This window comes from Octodon degus, unplaced genomic scaffold, assembly GCF_000260255.1.
Source record: "Octodon degus isolate 3935 unplaced genomic scaffold, OctDeg1.0 scaffold00012, whole genome shotgun sequence".
NCBI classification, from domain to species: domain Eukaryota; kingdom Metazoa; phylum Chordata; class Mammalia; order Rodentia; family Octodontidae; genus Octodon; species Octodon degus.
The window spans coordinates 20,568,437-20,574,802 of NW_004524588.1; the positions used below are offsets into that span (position 1 = coordinate 20,568,437).

The window sequence follows — 6,366 nt, forward strand, 5'->3', positions numbered from 1 at the left end:
TTGACTTAAAAAAAAACAGAGGTTTGTATCTATGTTGTTTGCTTATTATTTCTTGCCTATATCTTATAATATGAGAAACTACTTTGGCAATAACAATACACAATGTACTAACCATTAAAAAAAAATAAAAAAATAAAGGGTTGGCGAGAAAGCTCAAAGGCGGAAGTGCCTGCCTGACAAGCGCAAGGTCCTGAGTTCAATTCCCAATACCCCCCCCACACACGCAAAGTAAAAATTAAAAAAATGAAAAAAAAAAAAAAACCCTCTAAGCTCAGCACCAGCGCCTTCACCAGCACATGCCAGGCCTGCAGCCCCCAGCATGGCAAAGCAAAAGAAACTCGTTTCAAATGTAACAACACTGATGGGGTAAAGCAGAAGGGTGGATAATGGTATACCGTGGGAACACTAATGGCGAGCGGCCAAGTGGGTGAATTACAGCAGTCACGTTAGAACACAGAACAAGGAATGTTACGATCCATATGGGACACAGTTGATTCAAGAACAGTACTCTGGTCCAGGAGCATGAAAATCTATACTTGTCAGAAAATTAGTAGAAATGCAAATCTCAACTCTTGCCCAGACTTACTGAATCAGTCCCGGGGTTCTAAAAAGCAATGTTTTATCAGGCTTTGGAGGTGGCTCTGATTAATGCTACCACTGGGAAGCACAGGTAGAGAAATGCTTCAGAGTTATAAAAGGATCAACTAAAAACACCAAACAAGCTATTCATGTTGAATTGCCCTTCCTGCACTGTTACCTATCTGACTGTGTACATTGTGCAAGCTACCTAATCCTGCTGATGTCATTTCCTCTATTATGAAATGTGACAACTGCTAGAGATTACACACAATGTGTGTGTGAATAAATCATGGATGCATAAGCGATGATCTTAAGGCCTAATGGAGCTATTAGAGTTATGCAATGATTTGATACATTTTTACTGATCAGACCAATGCTTCTTTTGCATATTTGTTCCTGCCGTCTTTTCTCCTTGAATGCTGTACTCATGGTCCCATACGCAAACCCTAACTACCCATCCAGTTCCAAGCCAGTCTAGCCTTGACTGGTCTTCATCTCCTATGACGTACTTCTTATATCTTACATTTTGGTACTTGAGCATACAATGATTTCCATCTTCAGAACTTTTTCATATGTCTTGTTTTTGTGATATGCAATAATACCAAACACATTTGTGTCATTTGTGTTGATGCTGAGTAATGTTATAAAGTATTATATTAATATGCTACAGTGTACAATGTAGTATGAGATTCTTCCGTGCAACGGTCATTTGAATGAGTTCCGGCCTTTTCCTATAGGAAGCTGTAGAGTCTTGTCGCATCTCAAGGAATCCAAGGATGCGAGTCTCTCTATGGTGTATTCTGAGTTATGGAATGACGAGGCTTTGCAATTATCAAACATTTGACAGCTGCTAGCAACTGTGACATTAAACAATTGAGACTAATTATGTCAGTGTTCTGGAAAAGGTTAATGTACTGGGTGTGCTTTGAGTGAAATCAAGTAAAAATGAGCTTGGTGAGTGTGGGCTTTTTTTCACAGAACTGCAGGCCTCTAAACCAGTTCTGATGCCAGTAACTGCTGGATTGTTCCACTATGTTTTTGAGCTTTGATTTACAAAGCCACCAACTATAGGTCCTTTGAAAAACTTGGCCATTTTTTTTCAATCTGTGCTTTCCAAATTATTGAAGGTCTTTAGTTAATTTCTAGAATTCTGAAGAAGTTGATTTTGACTATCATTTTGCCAATTCTTTTATTGTTTTTTGGGAAAAATATTTTGGATATCCTTAGTCCATAATCACAGTTGATATCACTTTGAAATTACTAATTTTGATATTAACAGCAGATTTTTTAAAATGTAAAACAGTGCCACTTTTCTCAGCTTTTGAGAAATGTAATTATTTTCTGAAAAATGTCATTCATGTTGAAATGTAATTGTTTATTGTTATCTCTAGAAGAAATCATAGCTAAAATATTTTCTTACTTTCTGAAATTTAATTTCTAATGTAGCAAATATTAATAGATCTAATCCAAGACTTTGTCTCAAAATAAAAAATAAAAAAAGAGTTGAGAATACGGCTCAGTGCAAAGGCCCTGAGCTCAACCCACTGCATCCCTAGAAAAAGAAAAAGAGAAGAAAAGAAGGCCACTGCCGCAGGAGGCATGAGGGGACAAAAGCATCCAGATGGCAGGTAGCAGGTCTTCAGATGGGTCTCCTGCAGAGTATAGAAGCTGCTGAAAGGCGAGTCACACAGAACAGCTTGCAGATGAGGGGCTGCAGAATCCGCAAGTCCTGGCAGCTTTGCAGCAACGACGTGGTGACGCCTCTCACACTCCTTCCAGCTACACTGAGGCATTACCCAAAGCAGTCCAGAGGTGAGGTGCGCACACGCAGAAGCCAAGCTCTATGAGGAGGTCCACAACCTGCAGAGGAGGTACACGGCACTGTGTCAGCCTCTGTTCCACAAGAGGAGAGAATTCGTCCCTGGTGTCGTGGAGCCAACAGATGCAGAATCAGAAGGGCACAGTGAAAGTGAGAATGATGACAAGTTGGCTGGAGACATGAAAGATGAAGTAATTATAGCAGAAAAAGAAGCAGCAGCAGCTGAAGAGCTTAATCTCAAAGGAATCCCTGAGTTCTAGTTCACTAGTGTTAGAAATGTGGGTGTGCTCAGTGAGCTAGAGCAGGAATATGATGAGCCAATCTTGAAACATCTACATAATATTAAAATGAAAATTTCAGACCCTGGATAGCCTATGTCCTTAGTGGTAGAGTTCCACTTTGATCCTGATGACTATTTTACCAATCCAGTCCTGACAAAAACATACAAGAAGTCAGAGCCAGACAAAGCTGACCCCTTCTCCTTTGGAGGTCCTGAGATTGTGGACCGTGATGGATGTACTATTGACTGGAGAAAATGTTGTAAAAACCATCAAGAAACAACAGAAACGTAAGGGTGGGGACACTGTTAGAACAATTACTAACCAGGTGCCCAGTGAGTCATTTTTCAACTTTTTCAACCCACAGAAAGCCTCTGGGGATGGTGAATCACTGGATGAAGATTCTGAATTCACGTTAGTCTCAGATTTTAAAATTGGACACTTTTTCCATGAGTGGATAGAGCCTCAGGCTGTGTTCTAGTTCACTGGGGAGGCCATAGAGGATGAGGACAATTTTGAAGAAGGCAAGGAAAGAGAAGAGGAGGAATTGGAAGGTGATGAGGAGGAAGAAGAGGAGGAGGATGCTGAAATTAACCCCAAGAAAGAGACCAGCCAGCGGGCGAAATGAATGCCCCAACAGTGAGGAGCAGCCACCTTGGGACGGCTGTCAGGACCGGGCTGTGACAGGGCCTAGGGCCGTGCTGCAGCACAACACATGGACGGTGCTGACTGAACTTTCCAGAACATGCTGAGAGGTGGAGGAGCGGTGGCTGCTCCTTCCTGCCTACACGCTGCTTCCTCCCTACCCCACTACAGCCCAGCCCGCTCACTGCCTATAGAAGATGGTTAAAGAAATGACGTATTATGATGTTTTGGGGGTCAAACCCAATGCCACCCCAGAAAAACTAAAAAAGACTTGTAGGAAACTGGCTTTGAGGTACTACCCTGATAAGAATCCAAATAAAGGTGAAAAATTTAAGCAGATTTCTCAAGCTTATAAAGTTTTCTCTGATGCCAAGAAAAGGGAATTATATGACAAAGGTGGAGAATAGGCAATTAAGGAGGGTGGGGCAAGGTGCAGTTTTGGCTTCCCTGTGGGTATCTTTAATTTTTTGGGGGGGAAGGAAGAGGAGGCAGGATGCAGAGAGAAAGGAGAGGTAAAAATGTGGTACATCAGCTCTCAGTTACCTTAGAATATGTATATAATGGTGCCACAAGGACATTGGCTCTGCAAAGAATGTGATTCGTGACAAATGTGAAGGCCAAGGTAGTAAGAAAGGAGCTGTGGAGTGCTGTCCCAACTGCCGAGGTACTGGAATGCAAATAAGGATTCATCAGATAGGACCTGGAATGGTTCAGCAAATTCAGTCTGTGTGCATGGAGTGCCAGGGCCATGGAGAACACATCAGCCCTAAAGACAGATGTAAGAGCTGCAACGGAAGGAAGATAGTTAGAGAAAAGAAGATTCTAGAAGTTCATATTGACAAAGGCATGAAAGATGGCCAGAAGATAACATTCCATGGTGAAGGAGACCAAGAACCAGGGCTGGAGCCAGGAGATATTATCATTGTGTTAGATCAGAAGGACCATGCTGTTTTTACACGACGAGGAGAAGATCTTTTCATGTGTATGGATATACAGCTGGTTGAAGCACTGTGTGGCTTCCAAAAGCCAATATCCACTCTTGATAACCGAACGATAGTCATCACCTCTCATCCAGGTCAGATTGTCAAGCATGGAGACATCAAGTGTGTGCTAAATGAAGGCATGCCAATTTATCGTAGACCATATGAAAAGGGTCGTCTAATCATTGAATTTAAGGTAAACTTTCCTGAAAATGGCTTTCTCTCTCCTGATAAACTCTCATTGCTGGAAAAACTCTTACCTGAGAGGAAGGAAGTAGAAGAGACCAATGAAATGGATCAGGTGGAACTGGCAGACTTTGATCCAAATCAGGAAAGAGGGCGCCATAATAATGGAGAAGCCTATGAGGATGACGAACACCATCCCAGGGGTGGTGTTCAATGTCAGACCTCTTAATGGGGCCAGCGAGAAATGCTCACTCCTGGCACGTGGTGCACAGTAGTGCGTGCGCGAAGGACTAGAATCATCATGTGCTCACTACTCGCTATTGTTTTTGTTTCAACATTCAATTATAGTAGTGTTTTAAAAATTAAACAAAGAATGAGCACAAATACAGAAGCTCCGACTTTGCCCTGTATGTATGATGACTTCAGTGTGCAAGAGGGAGTTTCATGCCTGTAAAGAGTCCCTAACGCTGGTGTCTGTGAGGCCAGGCCTTGTGCTTGATTTCAGTTGTGTACATGGACAAGCTGAGGCTGAAACGCCAGATATATATGCTGACTTTACGGCATGACCCTTCATTGTTCAGCTGTGGATTAAAACTGTATTTAACTGGCAATCAGAAAAAGGAAACAGTTTGTGGAAGTGTTGGTCTGTCTACAGTTATTTGTATTAAGTGGGACTCACTGTGACGCTGCTGCATTCTACTGCCTTCACTATTACTGGAAGGTGGCATAAAATAGAATTTAGCCTGCGATAACAGTGATAGAAATGATGCCTTTCTAAAGAAGGGGTTTAGCACAGTGCTGCTTCTTAAAGGCCTGCATTTCTAGGATTGCAGTCCTTTCTGCTGTGCCATCTTTATGTGTGTGTGTGTGTGTGTGTGTGTGTTGACCACTCCTAGTTTCCTAGTTACACATTGTTTTTCCCTTCTCTTTGGACCATGATAAGCGCTTGAGTTGTGACTTCAGAGCTGGGTAACTTTGAAATTACAGTGAAGAGACCACATGTAAAGACAATTTGCATGTGTAATGTAAGAAGGAGCTCCGTAGGTATGTCACAGGCTTAATTTAACCCATTTGACTTAATGCTCCAAAGTAACCATAATTTAATGGTAAGGTACAGCAAATTATGATGAATTATTTGTATGTTTAAAAAAGTCATATGCTCACATGCTTATTCTGGGTATCAGAATTTAAGCAACTGCTAAAATGTCTGAATGTCTTAATAGACTGATTACAAAGCAAGAAAATACATATGGACAGTGCTTATAACGTCTAACACATTTTCAAGGGCATGATTTTCACTTTCGCTTTTCCTTTTTCTTATTCTGCTTAACTTGTACAGCGGCTTCAGAAACAGGAGGTTTAGTTTTAGCACCCTCTGCGGCCTTGGTGCCTGAAGCCCTGGACCCGCCGGGCCCTGCCCCTTAGAAGGTTCACACACCACCTGAGTTGGAAGAGTCACTCTTGGAAAGGACAGAGGTCTGGGAACTCCATTGCAGGCTCCTGGGACCTCTTCTGCCACTTTGCAGACTGGCAGAGTCCCTCCCTTTGACTCACAGAAAGCCTACTTCCCACTGCTGATAGTACTGCTCGGAAGCTGCTTCAGCCGTGGTATCCTAATCATCTCAGAATTGCTGAGGAGAGTAAGGCTGTGCTTACTTAAGGCATTTTTCCTTGCCTTAGTTTGCTAGGGTTTGGGTGGCTAGTGGCACACGCCTTCTCTGAGCAGTAGGGAGAGCCATGTACTTATTTATTCATTGTGCTTGGAGGACTTTGAGCTTAGTTGCTCACTTTTTAACCACTGATGTTACCACCCACTCCTAGTGGGAGCGTGGCCTGTGCTGCTTCCTGCAGCCGGCTGCTGAGGGCAGGAGCTTGTGCT

At 42.6% G+C, this 6,366-nt stretch overlaps 2 pseudogenes; both read left to right on the top strand.

Moving 5' to 3' along the window:
• Positions 1-2,200: 2,200 nt before the first annotated feature.
• On the top strand, positions 2,201-3,304 carry LOC101589080 (annotated as a pseudogene).
• A 214-nt stretch (positions 3,305-3,518) lies between these two features.
• On the top strand, positions 3,519-4,716 carry LOC101584602 (annotated as a pseudogene).
• The last annotated feature ends 1,650 nt before the right edge of the window (positions 4,717-6,366 follow it).